Source organism: Rhincodon typus, chromosome 5 (genome assembly GCF_021869965.1).
Source record: "Rhincodon typus isolate 14 chromosome 5, sRhiTyp1.1, whole genome shotgun sequence".
Lineage (NCBI taxonomy): Eukaryota > Metazoa > Chordata > Chondrichthyes > Orectolobiformes > Rhincodontidae > Rhincodon > Rhincodon typus.
The window spans coordinates 62,672,587-62,699,038 of NC_063336.1; the positions used below are offsets into that span (position 1 = coordinate 62,672,587).

The 26,452-nt window shown below is 40.5% G+C and overlaps 1 pseudogene; it reads left to right on the forward strand.

The window, feature by feature from the left end:
* The first annotated feature begins 397 nt into the window (after nucleotides 1–397).
* Nucleotides 398–5,173, forward strand: LOC109912958 (annotated as a pseudogene).
* The last annotated feature ends 21,279 nt before the right edge of the window (nucleotides 5,174–26,452 follow it).

A 26,452-nucleotide genomic window follows, 5' to 3' on the forward strand; every position in this document is an offset into this window, starting at 1 on the left:
ATTTGGAACTCTTCCTCATTTTAATCTGTTAGAAAAGAAAATACCATGGATGTTGTAAACCCGAAAAATAAACAATAAATGCTGGAAGTATTTTACAGGGGCGGCACTATCGGTGCAGGGAGGAATATAATTAATATTTCAATTCTTGTGACCTTTCATCAGATCTAAACTGCTAACTCTGAGTTTCCCCAGCAATTTCTGTTTTTGTTTGTTTCATATCTCCACCATCCGCTGTTCTTTGTTTTCTGTTAATTCTAGAATGTACGTTTATTGGTGAGTGTTGGAGGTGCAATGGAAAATGAGCATCCGCTCATTCCCACTCTCCCTCTCTCAGCATGTCCAATCAAATGTGAGATAGTCAATGTCTGGTTGGAAAGAGGCTGTTTATAGATGCAAGATGGGCACCTGTGTCCCACCAGGACTGCAGGTACGACATCGAGTAGCAGAGAGGTAATGTCAAGAACAGGACGTCAGTCAGGGCTGCAAGTTTAATGCCCACACTCTCTAATTTTTTTAAAAATTGAAGGATGTAAAAAAGATCAAAAAATGATTTTAAAAAAACACGCAAGTACTGACACGTCTACTAATAAATTCTACATTCAGTCAAAGAATCGCTACAGCCCATCAAGTCACACCAACCCGGCAAAGACCAGCCCACCCAGACCCCATCCCCCTACCATATCCCTGCATTTCCCATGGTGAATCTACCTAGCCTAAGCAGCCTGGACACTATTGGCAATTTAGCATAACCAATCCACCAAACCTATACATCTTTGGACTTTGGGAGGACCCCAGAAAAAACCCACACAGACACAGGGAGAATGTGCACATTCCACAGAGACAGTCACCTGAGGCTAGAATCAAACCTAGATCCTTGGCACTGTGAGGCAGCAGTGCTAACAACTGACCTACCATGCTGCCATTCATGATTCTGGTTGTAAATCATTACTTCCTTATTTGTGCCATCCTGTTGTAGCTGCTTTAAAAGACTTCCAAATGCTTCACAGCCAGGCCCAAAGATATGTAATGAGATACAAACTGTTTCAGCTGACTACATTGTTAACTGGCTAATTTTTTTTTGTGACTCAGCAGTTATTAGTCATTTCAAATCGGCAATTTCTGTACTTACTTGCCTTTTTTTAATTTTGGAGTTTAGTTTGATGTGCTGCTGGCCTCATGTAATCACAGTTTATTTGAGTGGGAGGAGGGGGGTAAGCCTGCCTATTTTGCAGCTGTAAAATCCAATTCTGTTTCTCCTGTCACACACGCTGCCAGACTTTTTGAGTAGCCCGGCATTCATTTTTTTTCAATTTCATTTTAAACTATGCTCCTTTTGATTCTTTTTCACTCTCCATTCCCACCCCCACCACCAAACAGCTCAGTCTTTACTGTTCCCTACTCTGTTTTTCACCTTCATCAGCTGTTCCAAGGAAACTGGACAAAATCTCCAGAAACAGCATTTATCGCCCGCCAGAATGCAGACATTGCATTCAACAATTTCAGATCATTATCCCTGCTCCCAAATTTTTCAACAGTTGGTGCTGGTAATTACTGCCTTTTATATGTCTTGTGGTGACACCTTTTGCAACTTTACTTGATGCATTATTTTCCCTGTTTTGCTTGCATTATCATCCCTTTTGTCATTTCATCTTTCCAGCCTTCCATCCTATCTCAGAACTTCCTTTCTTTCCTCCTTCCCCATCCCTCTACCCTTTCCTGCCTCTGTCCTCGCTTAACATAGAAACATAGAAGATAGGAGCAGGAGGAGGCCATTCCGCCCTTCAAGCCTTCTCTGCCATTCTTCACAATCATGGCTGATTGTCCAACTCAGTAGCCTAATCCTGCTTTCTCCCCATAACCTTTGATCCCATTTGCCGCAAGTGCCATATCTAGCCGCCTCTTGAATACATTAACAATCCTAACATCTTGAAAAGCTAACAATCTGAATGGTAAATGTATACATTATTCGCTCTTATTACCAGCCACTGCGTAGAGAATAAATCACTGGACCTGATCAAGGGCACAATTTTCATATTCATTTTTAAAGACTACTGACCATCTCCCTCACCTAAATTATCTGAAAATTGTTAAATGCAAACAATGCACGCACAGGCTTCTTTTGTAGAGCAATGTCTAATGCTGACAGTTTAGCCAAGAGTAAAAATATGTCTGCTGATTCTTATGAACATGAAGTTTCACAATTGAGAGACAATTTCTGTTGCAATCAGCTTGTGATGAAGTTCGTCTGTTTGATGTGCCAGGCTGTTTCCCAACCCCCTCCCCAGTTAACCACATCCTTGATTGCACTAGGAGTTAAACAAGCAGCCTCAGTTTGATTTATGTTAACATACTGTGTAAAGCAATAACAAAATGTATTTTGCCACATACTTTAACGTGAAGGTGGCAACTATATAAAGAAAATCAATGCAGTTTAATAGCAGGTTGCAAATATCATGCAGTTGAACATATTAGGACCTATGAAGGGTATTATGGTTTTGGCCTTTGGCCATTATTGATGACATACAAACTGTAAGAGCTTACATGCAAGTAACTATTTTAACCCTTATTAATCATAATAAACACAGTTGTAAGTGAATTAGTTTACATACTTTCTCCTTGTCTACAAAAACACAATACAGTGACGGACTTCTTATTGCACAGTTGACATCAATTTGACCAAGTGAAAACAAATATAAAACCCTTCTATTTGCTTTCAGTTCATGAAATGCAATTTCTTACATTTCACTACCAAAGAAACAGCAAGTGATCAACGTTAATTTCAGTCTGTCTATAATATATTTTTCATTGCAATACTTTCAGATGATTCCCAGTAGTATTCAGCTGAGACATAGCTATTGACGGTCCTAGATGTCATTTCTCTATCGGGTTGACAACAGTGATGAATCGTATTCACAGGAACAAAAACAGAAGTTGCTGGAAAAGCTCAGCAGGTCTGGCAGCGTCTGTGAAGAAAAAAATCAGAGTTTTGGAGTTCTGAGGAAGGGTCACCGGACCCGAAACGTTAACTCTGATTTTTTTCTTCACAGATGCTGCCAGACCTGCTGAGCTTTTCCAGCAACTTTATTTTTGTTTCTGATTTACACCATCTGTAGTTCTTTCATTTTTTTAAATAGTATTCACAATCTTTTCTGTCCCTCAACTGGTAAACATAAAGCTCATATTATCTCGGAGATAGTAGGAAGAAGGGTCCAGGCCCGAAACGTCAGCCTTCCTGCTCCTCTGATGCTGCTTGTCCTGCTGTGTTCATCCAGCTCTACACCTTGTTAAGCTCATATTATCTCTTGGCTATATTTGTATTCTTCACATTTGAGATGTGAAATTTACAAAACTTACATTTGATTTCATTATTTGGTCAGTAGCATAATATGAAGCCACAGTGTATTAATATCTAATTAATATCAGTAGTTTATTGTGCAAACAGAGAGCGAGCAGAATCTTATAGGAGTCTGAGTATTGTGGGCTATGGCAAGGTTTGTGGCAGAATCAGGCAACAATTGCAGTGAAACCCATCCTGACATTGAGTTCATCTCTCTCCATATTTTATGCTTTTCACAAGTGCCATGCTAAGCTTATCACTAGTCGATGGTGAAATGCTAATTGAGAGTCATTATTGGTTTTAACACTTTGATAATGCCATAACACCTCTCAACAATATTCAGCCTGCCATCTCACCAAACTAGGCAAACAAGTTAGATGTTGGGAAAACTTGGAGAAGATTCTAGATCAAGCATCTGATGGATTCAGCTCACCACTTGCTTCAATTAAACTCCATGCTGGACACTGGCACTAACATTTCAAGGCACGCTCCATGGGCACTGACCTCATAAACCCCCATCCAAGGATATTGGCATCTGACATGTGCCAGCCTCTAAGAACCCTCATGGCATATTTTTGGTCCACCTATAGAATGCTTCTGCACTTCAGTGCTGCATCTTGAGCTGGACCAGCGACTGCCATTGTAATTCTGCAGCAAAGACACAGTGCACTCAGGGATATGCACCCGGCTCATGCCCAGGACCAGGTTGCATCTCCAGGATCTTTGCTTATCTCATAATGCTCACTCACTCTGAACCTACCTGGGTGCTCACAGCATCCATGCCTTGCCTTTTCTTGCCTTTTTTGTGCATTACTCCCTCAGCAAGAGATACCAGGCTCATAGTACTGCTGTGTTGCCTGGCCATTTAACACAGGCACAAAGCCAGGAAGCCTGACATAGTTGTCATCAGATTCAGCAAAGTCAAAGGGGATAGCCTTCACTCAGTGGGTCCTGGCACAATAATTCAGCAGCAGTTTCCAATACCAATCCAGGGCCTGAGTGGAGTATTCAGAGTTAAGATCCCCTCTCATAAGGAGAGTGTTATGGGAGATGAAAATAAGTTGCAAAGCTATTACTGTTGTCACTGGTGGGAGGATGTCCTGAGAAGGTGAATGGAAAATGCAGAGGGCATGCAAGGGATGGTGTTGTGAGTTGGAATGGGTGAGAGCAAGTGAAGGAAGAAGTTGGATGTGATATTGACAGCAGTAACTTGAGGATATGGGTACAGTAACAGAGATAGAGTAAATGTGATGTAGCAAAGAGAAGTGGGTGGTCTGGAGGATGGAGATGGACATTGCCCTTTTTCCTATGTTGCTGGGCATTCTTTCAGATGGCTGGGACTGTTTTACCCTGGGTGGTCCTGAGGGTGAAATTCAACATCTGTCCAGCAGTTAAGAGGAGAAGACCTTGAAAGAAAAAGGATTCTTGTGGAAGATGAACATAAACGTTGGCTGCAGAGAAAAAAATGAAAGGAGAAAATGGAGAAAGAAATAAAGGAACAGGGGGGTACAAAAAAAGCCAAGGAACAAGCAAGAGGACTTGCAGCAGAGAATGCAAGTGAAAAATTTCAAGAATGGCTTGAGAAAAAGAAGTTGCAGAAAATGGGGACAAAAATCAGAATGGGATGAAGAAGAAAAGAAGAAAAGCTGAAATTGGAAGAAAAAGGCAGCAAAGATTAACCATGAGTGGTTAGAGAAGGTCAAAAACAGGCCTATGACTATTCCACGCAGCTTTGGTTATGCTAATGATAAACTCACAGGGTACTATGATGGATGTTCATATCCAGCACCAAGTTACTGCAAACGAATTCCATGGAAGCTCATCCCTGTGCCATGATCCAAGGACACCACTAAACAAAAAGATGCAAGATGAAAGGAAAACCAAAAACCTACTGTATATACAGAATGCATTCAAATGTGGCTTTCAGAACAAAGGACAACCTAATTGTTGGAACAACTTGGAGGAAATCAAGGCAACATTTTTATAGCTGACTGCTTTAGCAGTAATTTGCATTATTTAAACTTTTACTTGTTTATTTTTTCTTTTGGTATGAATGTCAAGAGTATACCTTTTAATCTTATGTATATATTTTAATTAGAAAACAGTTTCATTTCCCCTCAAGTCTCGTCAAAGGTGTTTTCGCTAAAATTTTCAGTAAACAAAGCAATAGAATATTGCAAAAAAAAACAAATTAGGGTGCCGATTTCCTCCTGTCTGCGATGTTTGGCCAAACGTCAAGAAGTGTGTCTCTCCAGGTTAGCAGTGCTTGTCCGGCTGTACAACAGGTTTTTTAAAAATGGTGCGGATGCAAGGAATATCTGCTGAGTGGTGAACTGTTTTATAAACAACTCGTGATAAGATGGGCAAGAAGCAGGTCAGAGGTAATACCATAGGGGTATGTGAGACAATTAATGAGGTAACTTTACTCAGATACTGTAACAAAGCCCACTAGGCCTCATGGCAAGAAACCTTCCAAGTAAATTGCCACAACTCAGACTGTTAAAAATGTAAGATTCATCCCAAAGTTTTAGAATTAATCCTATAAAACCCATTGTATCAGAGTAACTGCAAAAACCTTTCTCTTCACAAAAGGAACTTTGTCTCATATCATGATTTGTGAAGCTAATGAATAACATACTTCTATGATTGGATATTGGATCAGATTAATAAAAATATTTGATCTGTTATGATCATGGTAACCATGGACTGTCAATACTTAACTTCCATCACGTGATTTCAATAGCTGAGATCTTTCACAACTGATTTGTTTTTCTTTTTAAAAAAAAGAACCTGGAACGGTTGCATTGATCACCCAACCACAGACTGGGGCAAGTATTGTCAGATGTGTGGAATAAACAAATCCATCTACAATGAAATTACCACTTCTATCCAAAAACATCAAAACAAGGCAACCGACTGAGTGACAGGAAACTTGTATCTCCTGTTTCGTTTACACTTTTATCATAATTTCACATATTGGGAAATCAAAAGTAAGCCTACCTCTTCGCCAGCTTGGAAAGAAAAGGGAGCTGGACTCATGAATACACACTGTACAATATTTCAACAACTGCTTTTGAGCAGCAAAGAGAAACAAGAATATGAGTGAACAACAATAGACCTTCGAAGACATGCTCTCTCTCCCTATCTGTTTAATCATCTCAGAAATACCTATGCTCATGCGTATGTTTGATGTCATGTTTCAATATCTTTTTCTCAGGGTTAGTAGATAATAAAATTCCTGTTTTACTCAAAAAAACCTTGGTAATTGGCTCCTTTGTTTTTTGCAAACTGTATTTTAATTAAAGTGTGATAGCTGAACGTTAAAACAAGCTTATGACTGCCCGAAGGCAGTTAAAAGAGAGGAATAGAAATACCTCCTCACCCGATTCATAAATTGAATCAAGTCTGAGAAGGTGAAAGAAATATATTTGTAAGTGTTAATTGTATTTATGAAGCACACAGCAATACAAGCTAAGTTGCAGTAGTATAATTAGTAGAACATAATGGCAAAGATCACAGGATGTATCTATTTCTACTGCAGTTAATTATTAAGCTGCATTAATGTGTGTAAAGTTAATTCTGGCAGCAGCATAAACATTGCAGACTTCACCGGCTTTTGCTGCTGTATCCTACCTCTTAGCATGTGTTCTCCTTATAAATGAATTAGATTGCATTAGCTAATGATTAAAGCATCTAAAAATGGTTTATTTTGTAGGAGTGTCAATACCTAACTGCACTACATTGGTATATGTAAGTATATGTATTTGTTGGTATATCAATTTAGCAACAGAAACAAGGTGAATTCAGACTTTATTTTCTGAAAACCCTCTCCATACCAATCTTGGCAAGGCCCAAGCATCCAGCCCAATAAGTAAGAGTGGGACAGAACACCTTGGGCTGAATCTTATTTCATCTTTTGGCTAAGTCTGAGTTGTATCGAATTTATTAGAGGGTTTGCCGCCTTGAGGCTTAAAGAGTTTTCTCACTATATCTAACCAAACTTACCCTGATCCCGTGGCATTTCTCACATTCAATTTGCAACCCATCCCCAGAACAAGTCAGCTGTTACCCTGGAACGGAGCAGAATCCCAGTGCGACCTTGAAAGGCCTGTTGTGCAGCCAGATAAATTCTGTCAGTCTGGAGCTGTTCTGTCCTGTATGATTGCTGACATTTGCCACGGACAGTGCCCCAGTTTTTGGCAGGGACCTGGAGGTTCTGCCAGATGGAGTGGTGTGGAACTGGGACCTCATAATCCTGCAGGACTGGTAGCAGTGGCCCCAACACCAGATCATGTCAGCCTGATCTGAGGTTGCCATCTGGGTTAAAGCAGTCTCAGCCTTCTGGAGGAATGCCCAGTACTGTAAGAAGAAGGTCAATGTCCTCCTTCACTCTGTCAGTATTGGTACTGCCATCTTCTCTCCGATATCTTGTATAAACTTATTCTACTCGTGCTACTGTATCCACCTCCCCACAAGGCTCATGCTCTCCCACACTCACCAATATCTGCAATATCTTCCCCTCATTCCTTCAGCTACCCCAACCCTGATACCACAAATCCTACATGCCCTCCACGTGGCCCATTCACTCATGTGGCAAACCTACCCAGCTGTGCCAACAATAGTAGCTGCGTCACCCACCTACATTTCCATAAAACCTGCTTCTCTCTCATTTCCTGAGGGACACAGCCCACAATAGGGCAGAAAGAGTCAAGACATTGTGGTGTGCTGCCTGTCATCAGTTCGTCACCCCTTATGATCCTGACTCTGACTGCACCAAGCACAGCTTTAACTGGTATCAAAAGCTTCTCTTGACTCACTGTGCCATGATCCCTTGAGAGAAGGCTATCCCTTTAACCTGACTCACACCTGTTGACAGGGTTCCAGGCTTTGTGCCTGCAGTAAATACCACAACAAAGACACCAGTAACATAAGGGTCTCGGCCCGAAACGTCAGCCTTCCTGCTCCTCTGATGCTGCTTGGCCTGCTGTGTTCATCCAGCTCTACACCTTGTTATCTCAGCAGTAATATAAGCCCACTCTCTCTGGCTGAGGGAACAAAGGACAAAAGGCAATGCAAGACAATACAAAGCATGAATGCTTTGTGAGTGAGCACTATGACTGCAAGGGAAGAGCCCAGAGATGCAACATGGTCCAGTCCATGAGCTGGGTGCATGTTCCTGAGTGCACAGGGTCCTTGCTGCAGCATTACAATGATAGTTCGAGGATAGTTCCTGAAATGCAGCATTGAAGTGCAGACGTGTACTGTAAGTAGACTGAAGATATGCCATGGGGTTTATTAAAGGCGCACAGATCAGGTGTCAATGTCCATGGATGCAGGGAGCATGCCCTGAGCTGTTGGTGCCCAGTTTCCAACACAGAGGTCATTCGGAGCAAATCCACCGGGTGATCTCTCTGCCACAAGTCTCACCATAGCCCACGTCACTCACCCTCCTGTAAGATTCTGTCCCTTGAAGTTTTTCAGTTGATGAAAGAGATTCAGCATGGATTTGTAAAGATTGGGTCATGTCTGATGAATGTAACTGAAATTTTGAAGATATGACTAAAGTAGTGGATATGCAAATAACTGTGGATTTTATTTATGTGGACTTCCAGAAGACGTTTGATAAAATCACTCATAAGCTGTTAGTTAGCTAAAGTTGAAGTCCATGGAATTGAAGGAAAATTGAGCTGGTCAGGAAGTTGGCTGAGATGCAATAGCCAGAGGGAGTTAGGATAATGGACAACTATTCTAATTAACAGGATGTCCCAAGGGATCTGTGTTGAGGCCTCAGCTAATTCACCATATTGATTTATTACTCAGATTATGGGATGGAAAGCCATATATCTAATGATGACAGACAAAAAGGCTATTTTGAAAACATGGAAGCATGAAATTACAAAGAGATGTTGATAAATTAAGTGCAGGGTAGAGCTGTGACAAATAGGTTTCAATGTAGATGAATGTTAATTCTACATTGAACTGATAAAGGATAACACAAAATACTTTATAAATGTTGAAAAGCTAGAAACAGCATGGATCAAACGAGAGTTGGGGCTGAATATCAGTGTGTAGCCTTCTTATCATTTACCCACTCTCTTGCAATTTGTCCGAAAGTTTACAGGAGCTCTGGGAGTGATCAGGAAGCCAGGGAGCCAACTAATGAATCCTCCAGCGATTCATTCCGCGTATACTGGTATTTTACCTGTGGTGGATGGAGGCCGTGCCAAATGGCAGTTGGGCAAGGATAGTGATTGGAGTCGACTGTTTTTTGAGGTCCCTGGGCCCTTTGGAAAATATTCACTCATAACCCCATTATCACTCCATCCTGATGAATTGAAACCAGCTCTCTCACCAAGATTCCTGACTCTGGACTTGTTCAAACTCGGTGAGGCAGCCTGCAGTCCCAGCAGTGGTCATTGCGTCTGGCTGGGACTTCAGAGCTTCCAGCCATCTGATTGATGAGCAGCTATCTAAAGCAAAACTAAGAATTAGGATCAAACTCTATAGGAGTGAAGTTAAGAAGTACTTTTGCTCAGAAAGGGAGTCAAAGTTTAGAATTCTCTTCTTTAAAAGGCAATTGATGTCAGATCAATTGTTAATTTTTAAGACGTGAGTGGTAGATTTTTGTTATTCAAACCTCCCAGTAAGGCCACGAGTCTCCCAAAATAGCATCAATCTCCCAGGGCATTTTAAAAGCACTCTGGGAGATGTAAAAGTATTAGTTTAATCAAATAAGTAATACACTGAAGCTCAGCATTCATTATAAAATGTAATTTGATGCTTTGCAGCATGATGACATAAAACATATGCCGCTGTAGATTGGGACTCGGCGTAGTAAATGACTAAGTGCCAACCACATCTGCTGCTAAGGTAACCATCAGGAGCAAGGAGGCCAGGCTGCCATTTGTCAGAGAACAAAACTCAAGGTGGCTTTGTGTGTGTGTGTGTGTGTGTGTGTGAGAGAGAGAGAAAGAGAGAGGCAGACCAGGGAAGGGGTGAGGATTCAGCAGTAACTGCTTTGGATTTTGCCCACGTGAATGGACTCCCCTGCTCATATGACACTGCCAGGATTCTATAAGACCGCTCCCAGTGATGTCTCCCGGAATATGTCCACCCACAGTCGGAAACCTTGCATCCAAATATAGCAAGAGGGCAAAGACGGGTACATGGAGTTAGGTCACAGATCAGCCATGAGCTCATTGAAAGAGGTAAGAAACCAAGAGACTATATAGCTTAGTCTTATTCATACCACTCTCTGAGATTAATATGCCCATTAAAGGGCACATACTGCTATCTGAGCATTGTATATTAAATAATTCCTCAGTAAATAAAAAACTTTTATGCGTTGAGCACAATTAAAATTTAAGTGGCACAGTGGCAGTGTCCCTACCTCTGGACTGGGAGGCCTGCATTCAAGTCCTACCTGCTCCAGAGGTGCGTAATAACATCTCTGAACACGTTGATTAGAAAAGTAGGTTAAATAAAAATTAAAAGAAAATTTACATTTAGACATCAGAACAACTCCACTTAAGGTAACCAAGGTGCATTTTTTTCTTAGCATAACTGGGAGTAGGTCAGTTAAAACAGATTCTAGATCCAGATTATCTTGGAGTCTTTAATCCCAATTTTAAAGACCCCATTCCCACAACATGCAGAACCAACGTGGTTTACAAAATACCATGCAATGACTGCCACAAACATTATATCAGATAGACAGGAAGGAAACTAGCCATCAGAATACACGAACTTCAGCTAGCAGCAAAACGGCACGACAAACTCTCTTTAATATCGGTACATTCAGACAATGAAGGCCGTCGGTTTAACTGGGACAAGGTAACCATAGTAGCCCAAGCCAAACATAGACACGTATGGGAGTTCCTAGAGGCATGGATCTCCACCCGTAATGCAATCAACAAACGCACAGAACTGGACTCCATATACAAACACGTACAGATCAAAACCAGAAATGACACTACTCACCATAACGGGCCAAATGGTATAAATTCCAAGCATAGTAGAATAACATCGCTTTATAGGAGACTCCACTGATGATGTCACATAGCATGGTGATGAAACATCTGAACGAAAACAAGCCAGCTCGGCAAGCAAGTCAATAACCTTACCCACAACCCGAGCTACAGATCCTTGCCAAAACTTTGTAGATATAAGGACCCACCAAACATGACTTCCACCTCACTAGGTGGCTGACCTCATTACTCTCAATCATCTGTCAATGTCATTAGTGAAATATAGACAATAGTCCACAATTCTCCATGCATCCTGTTCATAACACGTATGAAATTAATGACTTAGTTAATTCAAGATGGCTGTAAAATTTAATTTGCAGTGGCAGCTACATTGATATAACAGAGTTTCTAATATTGTCTCTGTTAAATACACTTTCCAATGTCAGTTTGAATGGGCAAAGCAGGGTAGCGTGATTGGAAAAAAAACAGAAGTTGCTGTAAAAGCTCTGCAGGTCTGGCAGCATCTGTGATGAAAAAAATCAGAGTTCTGAGGAAGGCTCACTGGACCTGAAATGTTAACTCTGATTTTTTTCTTCATAGATCCTGCCAGAACCTGCTGAGCTTTTCCAGCAACTTCTGTTTTTGTTGCTGATTGACAGCATCCACAGTTCTTTCAGTTTTTATTTAGCCTGATTGGGAAATAGGTTAAAATTGCATTAAAATAGATTTCTGTCCACTTCCCATCACATGCTGCTACCTTTTAAGCATCTACTTATTTTCAGCCTTTGATTTTCTTGACTGCACCTCAACCAGTCCCTATTCATTACCAGTCCCCTACACATGGCTGAACCTGTTCTTACAATGAACACTTTGTCCTCAATGTGGAACACCTCCATTCATCCTACATGCCTGACCCCAATTTTCAGATGGTGTAATTCTCCACTTTGCTCTCGCACTGACATCTCTGTCCTCGCCATACAAATAATACAGTCCAACACAAACTTAAGGAAAAAGCACCTTATCTTGCAGTCAGATCATTTCCAGATCTTTGGATTAAAGTTTAACATTTTCAGGCTGAAATGTTGGTCCTGCCTAAACACCAGACCCCCACCCCCACCCCCCACCGATTTTATTTCCTTTTCTTTACATATTTCAATGGCTGCTGCTTATTATTACAGCATTCACACCACCACTGGACACATTTGTTTCTCTTTATTTCAGCCTTTGGAGGTCTTGAAGCACAGTGGTAGTACCCAAGAAACTTTGGGTTTGAATCCCATGCCACGACCTGTTGGCCAAGCACAGTGTGTTAATAATGTGGCCAAACAGTTGCCTGTAAATCCTTCCACTATGTCTGGTGGCAGATAGTAAAGTGGTAGAGTTTCCTTGTCGGCATCCTGCAACAGACAATGACATTGCACTCTAGTACTTTGCCCATAAGCATGGACCATTCCGATGGAAGACATTGGCCCATCCCTCAGAAATGAGGATCAGAGAAAAGAGAGACTTGTCTTATTATTGTTACCTTTGGCTAGTCAATTGTCTTTAACTGTCTTCCACATTCCCCCTTATCTCAGACTTTCTCATGTTTATTCCTTTTCCATCATTTTCCACCCTACCTTCATCTGACCTACTTAAAACCTATTTATCCTGGTTCTGATGTAAGGTCACAGAAGTGTAACAAGTAACTTTGTTTCTTTCCTCACAGATGTTGCCAGACCTGCTATGTATTTCTAGTACATATATTCAGTTTTTATTAAAGCAACTTCCCTTACTTTTCTTTAAGTAACGCCTTGAGATCTTTAATATTGACCTTAAATTCAAAAGTCACAAAGACCAAATAAGAAAAGGGAATCAGATGATGTAATAGAAAATAGGAAGGATCTTTATAGACTAAAGACTGAAAAAACATTGTTTTGTGCAGAAATGAAATCCAATTATGTTGCATTAAGATAAGGTGGAAATTTGAAGTACAAATTAGTGGAAATTAGACGGTGGGTGTACTGGAGAAGATTGGAATATAGAACATTCAACAATTGTTAGAAATAATGGGCAAATGTTTTGAGCTCTAATCAAAATGATGGAACTGAAGGTGAATAAGTTAACAGCCCTCTAGAGACTCAATTCACCGAGTGCAAGCCAATCAGAAATTAACTAGCCCACAAGCAAACAGCGCTTGAACAACTGGTCTTGGGAAACTGCCAGAAGGTTCAACAGAAGTGATGAAGGGTCACTGGACCCGAAACAATAACCCTTTTTTTGCCCTCCACAGATGCTGTCAGACCTGCTGTGTATCCCCAGCTCTCTCTGTTTTTATTCCAGATTTACAGCATCTGCAGTTCTTTGTGCTTATGCTAGAAGATTTCAATGTGCTTCCCAGGCACCTCAAAAAGAAGAAACAATCTGATGAGATTAGCTACAATGGCATAAGAAATATATTTTATATTTATAGAAGAATCATTAGCCAGCTAGTCACATTGGCTCAAAAAAATTAACAAGGATGACCAGAAGAAAAATACAACAATTTGCCCAAAGGCAAATTGAGCACCAACAATTTTTCACAGTTTTATTGATGACTTACTGGTGTATGATAGAAACCTAGTTATTCTGGCTTCACTTTGGGAAGATGTCCTGGAGACGGTACACTTGGGACACTTAGAGATCTCTAAGTGTTACAGTCAGGCCTCAGTCAGTGATTTGTTAGCTACAGATCTTAAAAGGTATTGAAGATCTCATACTACGTATGAAATCTGCTATTACACAGAATCGTCAGGAATGGAAAACAGTTAAACATCACAGAAGAAAATTTAGATGACGGAAACCAGCAAAGTTTGCAAGAAGATGCAGATGAGGAGAAGAAGAATGAGTGGTACAAACCACTTGAAATCTTTGCCTTACTTTTAGTTGAGATTGTTCAGGCACTGAAACAGCCTGGTAAAAAAATTATAATAGCAATTTGAGATTTGATGTCAGATGAGGAAATATTACAAGTTCAAGAAGAATATCTCAATTCTTCAATATCCATAGAAGAATTATCATTACCAATGATAAAGCAGTAATCCTCAAGCCTTCCATAAAGGTCCCCCTAAAGAGGTGACAACATGATTCTGCAGAGAAGAGTTCATCAATCAAAAAAATTCGGGAGATCAAGGGTCTCCCAGGTAAGTTATTTAGTCGTGATGACGTCCACAGTGAAGAACATCCAATGGTTAAAATCTCCAGTAATGCAGCAAGACTTTATAAACCACACAAGGTTAAGAACAGAATCAAGGTCAGCAATCCTCAAACCAAATAGCAATCAATCTTTAAAGTCCAGAGAGAACACATTCTGGAAGAATTGTAAAACCTTCAGCTCACCTGAATTTCTGAAATCAAAGTCTGGGGAGAGATAGGATAATGGTAAATTTACTCAAGTACATGAATGCATAAATATTTAATATGAGGGGAAAAATATCCTCGGGGATGATGTTGTATAGAGTAATGGTTCTGAAAGGGTTAATTCTGGAGACTGCATTAATCCCAAACAAACTGGTGGTGTCATACAAATTTGGGTGGGAACAAGGCAGACCAACTGAACATCTTGTAGAAACACATATCCTAAGTCTTCATAGTCTTTGTTACAAAATTTATGTTATTAATGTAGCTTGTATATGGTTGCTATCATACAATAAACTACGTCCTAAGGCAAGAGATTCTTCTTTTTAAGATTCACTTCTTTGAATCTTCTAGATATCTTTGTATCTAAGATGGTGCCAGAAACAGTGACTTTGTACATTTTCCACCGTACTCATATATCCCTGTACTTGAGTACAAGTGACAATAAACCTAATTCTATTTCTAATTCTTGGCAGCAAACCACCCCAACTACAAACTGATAATTTGTTAACATTGTTGCACTTACAACAGTGATTTATTCTGTCATTGTTCCACTGACTACAAAATCCAACTGATTAAGTAAAGGGACAGCCTATGGGTTTATAAGAGGTGTGCAAATCCCCCCCGAATCAATCTCCTTTTTGAGCTCTGCATAGCTAATATTTAAATTCCACCACAGGAAGATTCCCTGTTTTCCAAATTGACTGTCCCTCTTCCATTTACTGGCAAATCCATTGAACATGTCCAAGGTTTCAATTTTATTTTAGATATGCAGCATTCCTGATGTCCCGTTTACCATTATATATCTGGCACACTTTCATTTCAGAAAGTTCCATATGGATAGGCACAATGGTTTGTCGGAAGATGTGTGCAGTTGAAGTAAATTCTGTCATACTCATGTGCTTTCAAAGATATATTGTTCAATCACTTCATTTTGACCTGTTTTATCAATCCCTTCTTTTAGCAACTTATACCATACAGTAATTTTAACCATGCAGTTTCATACTTCAACTGAGCTTATAGAAAAACAATCAGAGCAAAACACAGCCATCTTATTCTGCCAGGTAAGCCTTGTTAGAAGGGGAAAGAAGTGAATCTTTCAAATGAATAGTGTGCCTTAACATTACCATTCATATTCCACAAAGTGCCCAGTGGCACTTGTTTCTTTTGCTTTACCTCGGTCACGAATCCAAATTATAAACCACGTGAGCTTTGTCAGTGTCCAAATGTCATAATATCAAAGCAGAAAATGAATAATGCTGCATAATGACTTAGCTGTTTTGAAAGCAGTAAATTGTACCTCAGGTGAAGATAATGTACTAATTTAGTACACATTGCGACCATTTTTGGAATGCCTCTTCCACCTTTTGATAGCACAGGACATCATCACATTGCTGCAACAATATTTATTTTGCTAAGGGAGCTGAACATAACAAAGTGTAATCCCTCTGGAAATCCTTTCTAAAAATACAATAATGTATGCTAATCGAACAAATGCAATTTAACAAACAGCTGTAGCTGCTCCTGATCAGAATAAGGGCTGTCTCCCATAAAATAAACTGAAATACATGATTGGAAATGACAGCCACTGAATCCCAGCTCCCACCTGTCAAACAATGAGTTTAAATTAGAGTGTAGTCCCATTCCAAAATAAGGTGATAATGTTGCACCAGCAGTGGGTGATTTGTTGACTTAAGGAAGGAGAAACAGGAGCAGGGCCTTATTCCTCACCTGGCAGATTTGATAACATCCCCTGTAACCTCTAGGGAAAGAACACTAGCATCTCCCCAAAGTTGCATTCTCTATATACAGCATGTGATGGCTGTCAAGAAAGTAAGACAAGGTGTTCTCTGAAAAAGTTTATATGTCTTTTTTGCTTGGAGGAAAGTTAGAGGAGATACTGCATGCATGAAATCTCTTGCTGCTTACAAGTAAATCATGTTTTCCAGGGGAGCTCTTTAATAAAGCATTTTTGTTTAGGAAAATGATGTGTACATTAGATTAACCTTTATTTTCCATCTCTGCTGGAGATTTAATATTAATATAACAACTAATGTTCAAAACGCAATTTTTTTTACAGTCTAATATCATCACAAAGAGTGAATTAAATAAATATAGACATGCAGGCTAAAAAGGCGTTTGGCACACTTACCTTCTTTGCTCAGTCCTTTGAGTATAGGAGTTGGGAAGTCAAGTTGTACAGGACATTGGTGAGGCCTCTTCTGGAATGCTGTGTCCAAGTCTGGTCGCCCAGTTATAGCAAGGATATTATTATGCTGAAGGGGGCTCAGTAGAGACTTACCAGGATGTTGCCAGGTTTGGAAGGTTTGAGTTATTGAGAAAGGCTGAATAAGCTGGGACTTTTTTCACTGGAGCGTAGGAAGTTGATAGGTTTCCTGATAGAGGTTTATAAAACACTGAGAGGTATAGATAGAGTTAATTGTAGGTGTCTTTTCCCTAGGATGGGGAATTTCAAGACTAGGGGGTGCAATTTTAAGGTGAGAGGGGAGAGATTTAAAAAAGGCATCGGGGCAAGCTTTTTTACACAGTGTGTGGTTCGCATGTGGAATGAACTTCCTGAGGAAGTGGTCAATGTGGGTACAATTCTAACGGTTAAAAGACTTTTGGATAAGTACATGAATAGGAAAGTTTTGAAGGGATATGGACCAGGAGCAGGCAGGTGGGACTAGTTTAGTTTGGAATTATGTTCGGCATAGACTGGTTGGACTGAAGGGTCTGTTTCCGTGCTGCATGACTCTATGACTCCGTGACTCTATGTCTTTTGGAATACCTCTTTTAGGCTTTAATTGCTTTACTAATGACTTCACTTGAAGCAGATCAGCCTCTCTCAAAAGTTGAGGCTTGGGCTTAATGTCCAGAATTTGCTAAAGGAATAATGCCTTTGAACAATACACTCCATTACTGATGAGTAAGATATCTAGCAATTTGGTGCTGAGGAATAATTGTGACCTGCCACGATTTTCTGACTAATGCGCAGTGTTGTGAGTTTTTAGCTTTGTAAAAAGTGTCTCGTATTTAACCTTCCTGTCAGTTTTATGAAGTTGCTCTATTTGAACATTAATTGTCCATTGTATTGGCCATAACAAAATAAATCCAGTAACTAATAGCAGAAGGACCCAATTAATTACACGATAATTGTTAATGAAAAGTAAGAAGAAATTTTATAGTTACATAAAAGGAGAACAGGTGGTCAGGAGTAATATTGGCCCACTGAAGACAGAAAGTGGGGATGTTGTCAATAATTATGGGGAAATGGCAGATACCTTGAATAATTACTTTGCCTCAGTATTTACAATAGAAAAGAAGCATGGCTTGACAGATGTCCCAAGGGAATGAATAGTGGATTGGGAAGACGGACTGATTAAAATTAACACAAATAAAACCTCAGTAATGAGGAAATTAATGGAAGTAAAGAATGACAAACCCCTGGGAGCTGATGGTTACCATCCATGGATGTTAGAGGAAGTAGGGGATCACATTGTAGACTCTCTAACTATAACCTTTTAGAGTTTTGTAGATACAGGAATTGTCTTTTTGGATTGGAATATTGCACGTCACACTGTTTTTAAGAAGGGTGAAAGAGGAAAGCAAGGGAATAACAGACTGGCTAGCCAAATATTTTTGGTGGGGAAAGTGTTGGAGAGTCTATAATCAAGGATAGAGTAGCAGAACACCTTGGAAATTTTCAGTTAATCAGGGAAAGCCATTATGGAGTCATGGTGGGTAGACCATGCCTAAAAAACCTCTGAAAATTTTGAAGAAGCGACTAAGTAAATGGACAGGGGAATGTTTATGGATGTTGTTTATATGATTTCCAGAAGGCATTTGATAAAGTCGTACATATTGAGGGCGAATTATTGACATGGCTAGGAAATTGATTGAGTGGCAAGTGACAGAAAGTAGGGATAAGTGTACCATATTAGTATACTAGTGAATAATAATACAATTTTGGGACCATCTGAGAATATTTTTTAACAATACATAAAATCTAATTAAGTAACTACACTAGAAATGGCCTAAGTGGTGTGTTGTTCTTGCATGATATGGGACCTAGTGGATCCCATTGCGACTCACAGCGACCACATCTACAGTAAATGTCTGCAGCTCAAGGAACTTTGGCTTCGAGTTGATAAGCTGGAATCTGAGTTTCAGATGCTGCAGCACACCCAGGAGAGGGAAAGTTACTTTGATGCTGTGTTCCAGGCAGCCATATCCTATAGTTTAAATATTTCAAATTTGGCCATTGGTCTGGGACAGGATGGTGTGATGACAAGTGAGGCAGGTAGAAGGATCCTGAATGTAACATTGGAGGAGCCTCAACTCCTGACTTTGATGAAGAGGTATGAGGTACTAGCTTCCTGTATGGATGAAGACAGTCTGCAGAGAGAACTGTCAAACTGGCCATTGCACCATGGTCCAGGAAGCCATCCAAGTGGGGGGGAGGGGATTGTGGACCACACAGGAAAGTGACAGTGGTAGGGGATTCTATAATTAGGAGAAAGTAAGAAGTCAGAAGTGACTTCACCTGACGAAGGACCAGCGCTCCGAAAACTTCTGTTTTCAAATAAACCTATTGGGCCAAAACCTGGTGTCATGTGACTTCTGACTTTGACCACCCCATTCCAACACAGGCACCTCAACATTACACATACGAGGTCAGATAGCATCCTTTGTGCGCAGGTTCAAGAGTCCCTCAGGACATGTTGCCTGCCTGATGCCAAGGTGAAGGACATCTTGTGTCAGCTTGAAAGGAAATTGGAGAGGGAGGATCCAGTTGTTGCGGTCTATATTGGTGCAAACAACGTAGCCAAGAATAGGCAAAAGGTCCTGTTGAGGGGATATCAGAAATTATAAACAACATTTAAAAACAGGATCTCAAAGTTTGTAATCTCTGGATTATTACCTGAGCCACGTGCAAATTGGCAAAGAGATAAGAAGATTAGGGAAGTAAACGCATAGCTGAAGGAGTGGTATGAGTATGAGGGGTTCCATTGCATGGGGCATTGGCATTAGTATTGGGACACAAAGTAACTGTACCATCAGGCTGGGCTCCACCTGAACCAATCTGGAGCAGGATCAAAGCAGAAAGTTTAAATAAAAATGATCACAAGGACTCTAAACTAGCTAAAGGGGGAGAGAGGGCTCAGGAGAGATTATTAAAGTTTCCAGTGTAATAGGATAGAGTACGGAAAATATCAAGCAATCTTCAGTGAAAGCAGATAAAGGGACAACTATGAGAACTGGGAAAGTCAATGCAGGACTGAAGGTGTTGTACTTAAATGCACGCAGTACAACAAACAATGTAAATGAACTTGTAATGCAGATTGAAACTGGTGGGCATGATGTTGTGGGTATCACAGAGACGTGACTGCAAGGGGATCAGAGCTGGGAATTAAATATCCAAGCGTATATATCCTATCAAAAGAACAGACAGATGGACAGAAAGGTTGGGGTTGCCTTGTTAGTAAGAACTGGAATTAAATTGATAGCAACAATCGATATAGGATCAGCAGACATAGAATCTGTGTGAAAACCAAAAGAACTGTAGATGCTGTAAATCAGGAACAAATGCAGAAATTGCTGGAAAAGCTCAGCAGGTCTGGCAGAAGTGAAGAAAAAAATCAGAGTGAACATTTCAGGTCCGCTGACCCTACCTCAGAACTCAGTTTTTTTCTTCACAGATGCTGCCAGACGTGCTGAGCTTTTCCAGCAACTTCTGTTTTTGTTGTAGAATCTTTGTGGGTAGAGTTGAGGAACCGCAAAGGACAAAAGACTGATGGGAGTTATGTACAGGTCACTTAGCAGGTGGGGAAGAAAATAAATCAAGAGATAGAAAAGGCATGGAAGAAAGGCACCATTACAATAATCGTTTGGGGACTTCAACATACAGGTGGACTGGGAAAATCAGATTGGTAGCGGATCCCAGGAAAAGCAATTTGTGGAATGTCTACAAGAATGTTTCTCTTGGAGCAGCTTGTGGTAGAGCCCACCAGGGAACAGGCTAATCTAGATTTGGTGAAATGTAATGAGGCAGACTTGATTAGGGATCTTAAGGTGAAGCAGATAAAATAGGAACATTTAAGAGATGTCTTGACAAACACGTGAATAGGCAGGGAATTAAGGGATAAGGACCACATAAAGGCAAAAGAATTTTAGTTTAGAAAGGCATTTGTCAGCACAGGCTTGGTGGGCCGAAGGGCCTGTTCCTGAACTACACTATTATTTGTTCTCTCTTCATTGAGCCTCTAGGGGGCTGTAGCTATAATATAATAGAATACACGCTGCAGTTTGAGACAGAGAAGCTGGAATTAGATGCAACGATATTGCAAAAGAACAAAGGTAACAACGGAGACATGAAAAAGGACCTGGTCAGAGTTGATTGAAAGGGGACCCTGGCAGTGAAGATAGTGGATCAGAAATGACAGGAGTTTTTGGGGGTAATTTGTGAGACACAGAGGAAATTCATCCCAAGGATGAAGAAACATACTAAGAGGAGTATGAGGCAGCTTTGGCTGATAAGGGAAGACAGAGACAGCATAAAAACAAGAGAAAAAGCACAAAATGTAGTGAAGATTAATGGGAAGCCAGAGGATTAGGAAGCCTTTAAAAACCAGCAGAAGACAACTGAAAAAAAAGCAATAAGGGAGAGAAGATGAAATATAAGAGTAAACTAGCTAGTAATGTAAGGGAAGATAGCAAGATTTTTTTGAGATATATAAAAGGTAAGAGAGGCAAAAGTGAACATTGGACAACGAGAATATGAGGCTAGAGAAGTAGTAAGGGGAAACGAAGTAATGGCAGAGGAACCAAATAGATACGTTGCATCAGTTTTCACAGTTGGAGACATCAGTGATACACCAGAACTTCAAGAGAGTCAGGGGGCAAGTGAGTGTGGTAGCTATTACTAAGGAGAACCTGAAAGGTCTGAAGGTGGATAAACCAGACCAGATGGACTACATCCCAGGATTCCGAAGGAGATAGCTGAGGAGATTGTGGAGGCATTGATGGTGATCTTTCAGGAATTTCTGGAATCAGGGAGGGTTCCAGAGGACTGGAAAATGGCTCAAGTAACACCCCTGTTTAAGAAGGGAGGTAGGCAGATGACAGGAAAGTATCGGTCAGTTAGTCTGACCTTGGTCATTGGTAAGAATTTAGAGTCCATCACTGAGGATGAGATTGTGGAGTAGTTGGAAGTGCATGGGAAAAAAGGTTGGGTCAGCACAGCTTCATCAAGGGCAGGCCATGCCTGACAAATCTATTGGAATTCTTTAAGGAATTAAAAAGCAATTCAGACAAAGGCGAGTCAGTGAATGTGATCTATTCATATTCCAGAAGGCCTTTGACAAGGATGCTGCTAAATAACGTAAGAGCCCAGACGGAAAGGTACTGGCACGGATAGAGGATTGGCTGACTAGCAGAAGGCAGAGAGTGGGGATAGAGGGATCTTTCTCAGGATGGCAGCTGATGACTAGTGGAGTTCTGCAGGGGTCAGTGTTGAGACCATAACTATTCGCATTATATATTAACAATTGGGATGAAAGAACTGAGGGCATTGTTGCCAAGGTTGCAAATGATACAAAGGTAGATACAGGGAAACGTGGTGGAAAGGATGTTGGGAAGCTGTAGAAGGACTTGGACAGGCCAGGAGAGTGGGCAAAGAAGTGGCAGATGAAATGTAATATGGGAAAGTGTGAGGTTATGCATTTTGGTAGGAAAAGTAAGTATAAATTATTTTCTAAATGGGGAAAGGCTTGAGAAATCGGAAGCACAAAAAGACTTGAGAATCCTAGTTCAGGACTCTCTTAAGGTTAATGTGTCTGCTCAGTTGGCAGTTAGGAAGGTAAATACAATGTTAGCACTCATTTTAAGAGGGTTGGAATATAAGAGTAGGCATGTAGTGCTAAGGCTGCATAAGGCTCTGGTCAGTCCGCATTTAGAATATTGTTTGCAGTTTTGGGCCTAAAAGGAAGGATGTGCTGACCTTGGAGGGGCACCAGCAGAATGTCACAGGACTGATCCTGAGGATGAAGAGCTTGTCATAAGAGAAGCGGAGTTTAGAAGGATGAGAGGGAGAACTAATTGAAACTCACAGAATACTGAGCGTGGATGTGGAGAAGATGTTTCCTTTACAAGGAGAAGCTAAGGCCTGAGGGCACAGCCTCAGAGTGACAGGATGACCCTTTAGAAAGGAGATGAGGAGAAATTTCTTCAGCCAGAGGGTGGTGAAACTGTGGAACACGTTGCCACAGGAGGCTGAGGTAGCCAAGTCATTGAAACTGTTTAAGGCAGAGATTGATAAGTTCTTGATTAATAAGGGGATCAAGGGTTAAGAAACATATCAGCCATAATCGAATGGCAGAGCAGACCTGATTGGTTGAACACTCTAATTCTGCTCCTATATCTTACGGTCTTATGGATAATGGGTTGATACTTGAGCTGGCAGGATTTGACCAGTCAGAGATAGTAAGAACTGCCGATGCTGGAGTCAGAGATAACACAGTGTGGAGCTGGAGGAACACAGCAGGCCAGGCAGCATCAGAGGAGCAGGAAAGCTTACATTTCGGGTTGGGAACCATCAGTTTCTGTCTAATGCTGCCTGGCCTGCTGTGTTCCTCCAGCTCCACACAGGATTTAACCAGTAGTGTGCCACAAGGATCTGAGTCAGGGCCTCAATTGTTCATATTATTTATTTATGACTTGAATAATGGCATAGAAAGTCATAGACCCAAATTTGCTGATGACACATAATTAGGTGACATTGTAGACAACGTAGATGATAGCATAAAATTACAAAGGGATATTGATAGACTAAGTGAATGGGCAAAACTGTGCACTTTAAATATGTGAAGTCTGGTGCTGAAGGATTGAATTGTTTAAAGGTGAAAAGGATTGTCCAAGTTATTGCAGGTCTATTAATCCAACTCAGTAATTACTGGAAAAATGCTGAGTGACAGTATAAATCATTATTTAGATTGGTGTGGATTAATTAAAGACATTCAATTTTAGTTTTTAAAGGAAGCTGATGGTGACAAACCTGCTTGAACTTTTTAAGGACTTTACACAGAGGATTCATGAGGGTAATATGTTTCTCTTTCTGGATTTCAGCAAAGTTCTTGACAAGGTCCACATGGTAAACCAGTCAGATAATTAAAAGCTCATAGGTTCTAAGGAGAATGGTATGTTGCATTTAAAGTTGGTTCAATAGAAAGAAGCAAAGGGTATGGTCAATGTTTTTAACAACAAGAAGGCTGTTTCTAGTGGAGTTTTCACAGGGCTAAGCACTGCATCTCTTGTGCCATGATGATAGATCAAAACCCTGAATCACTGATGGACACAATGAACTTTTGATTACCACATTTTTTTTTTAGAAAGAGGACATATAGCCACAAAATGACTGAAAATATAAATTATGAGCAACAGAATTAAGTGACTGTGTGGAAGGTGTGTTTGGATTATCCCCAGCCTCGAGGGGGAGATGCTGGAATGTCACACCTTATGGATGTCAAGGAAGCTCCAAAGAAAAGGACTTCAAAGGGAAGAAATGCACTGCAAACTAATCTGTAAACACCTGAGCCATCTCAAATTGTGAATATGATGGGAGAAAAGAGCAGCCTAGGCAAGAGAGATGTTTGTGTTTCCCCTTCCAACAGTACATAAGAACAAGCATTTAAAGCCACTTTCAATGCTGGTGTGCATGTGCAGTTGGGCAAAGGTGTGCACGGTAATGATCATAGCTGAGAAAGCCCCTAGTTATCCCTGCACTGCAGGTGAAAAGAAGAGCAGTCTCTAAATTTTTTGCTGGAAACCAGAAAGCAAGTGAAAGCATTGTCAAATAGAAACAGAAAAAAGGCCTTTCAGCTGACCCACAATGCTAAGCATCTCAAAACCAATGTGTTGCCTACTAATATCAGCAATACAGGTGTCACCATTGTAATGGGCATAATGTCCCATTGTCTACTCTTTATGGAACTCAGACTGATCTTTATATCGTTTTTAACTATGAACTTTTTTTGGACTCACCTCTCATTTCCAATCTGCGAGTATGTGTGTTGTATCATGATTCTTCTCCTGTTTTCTAATTAATACAATCAATCTCTTGTTAACTCAAGAAAGTCTGATTAAATTGGCTCGTTTTAAAAATATAAATACATTTGTTTTTGGAGAAAGGCATTCACAAGTGAGGGAATCCTTCTTAAATTAACTCATTACAACCATCTGGTCGAGGGCGGGTGGGCGAATAAAGAAAGGGAGCCAGTTCGTCCCTCCTCACCAGACAGCTTGACAAATTTGAGTGTCTCCTCTGGAACCATATTGAACGAGGAAACTCATCCAGGGACAGGTCATAAAACTTGCTATTCTCTTAATGCTCCAATGAACTAGATTTACAAACGTGATTGAAAAGTTTACAATTGATAGGAGAATTCACAATATGGTCCAGAGTAGGTGAGAAAACTAAACTGCAGGAAGGTATTGATGGACTAGTCAGAAAAGTAGGTAGTGGGATACAATTCAGAGAAATATGAAGAAAAGCACTTGGGAAGAACAACAAAGCAATGTTGTAAGGATCAAACAGTAGGATTCAGAAAAGTGGAGAGGAACCAAGGGAGCTTGGAGTGTGTGTCTACAGTTCACTGAAGGTGACAAAACAGGGTTAAGATTACAAAGAGGGCATAAGAGTACTTTGCTCTAAATGCCAAGATCTATTGTATAAAAAGGGGTATGTTGCTGTTAGGAAGATGCTTCATATTTAATGATTTCAGTGGACTGGCTTTGAAGGATTGTAGAAATGTCTGGATTTTTTTTTGGAAAGGTTAATGAAAAGCCATATTGGAACATTTTTTTAACAAAGCATTTCTTGGAAACTGTATGATTCCAGTTAATTGATGACCATTGTTCTTGAATTTACTTGAGGGAAAACACCAAACTAGTTATACAACTAGATTTCATTGCTGTTCCATTTGAACAGTGTTGTTAGCCTTGGAGTTTCATTTGGAGAAAGTCTGCTATAATAAAACAAGCCGCTCAGCTTGTGTCTCATGATTCTGAAACAAATTTGCTGTGAAATCAGAACGAAACTTGATCGTTCTTCTGAAAGTGTGACTGATAGAACTTTTCAATAGTGCATTTCCTGAGCAAGCTGCATCCACCATGGTTACAGAAAGAACTGTGCATCATTAGTGACTTCACCACATGTACAAGAATACTAGATCGGGACTTTAGAACATTCTATGGTTTTAGAGTAGATTTGTAGCTCGGATTGTGGATATTGTGGTTGGTTGGCGAGCCGAGCTGGTTCGTTGTTCCGCAGATGTTTCATTACCCTGCTGGGTAACATCATCAGTGCAGCCTCCGATGAAGTGCTGTTGTGTTTTCCCACCTGTTATTTAAACTCTGGTGTCCGTTGAGTTGGATTACTTCACTTTTCCTTTGTAGTGGAGTATATATAGGGTCTAGTTCTGTGTGTTTGTTGATGGCCTTCTTAGTGGAGAACGAGGCCCCTAGGAATTCCCGTGCTTGTCTCTGTTTGGCCTGTCCTAGGATCCTGGTGTTGTACCAATCGAACTGGTGGTTCCCCTTATCCGTGTGGATAGAGATGAGGGAGTATTGGTCGTGTCTTTTTGTTGCTGGTTGGTGTTCATGTACCCTTGTGGCTAATTTTCTTTCTGTCTGTCCAATGTAGAGTTTGTCGCAATCTTTGCAAGGAATCTTGTGTATAACGTTGGTTCTGTCCATCTTTGATCCAGGTTAGCAG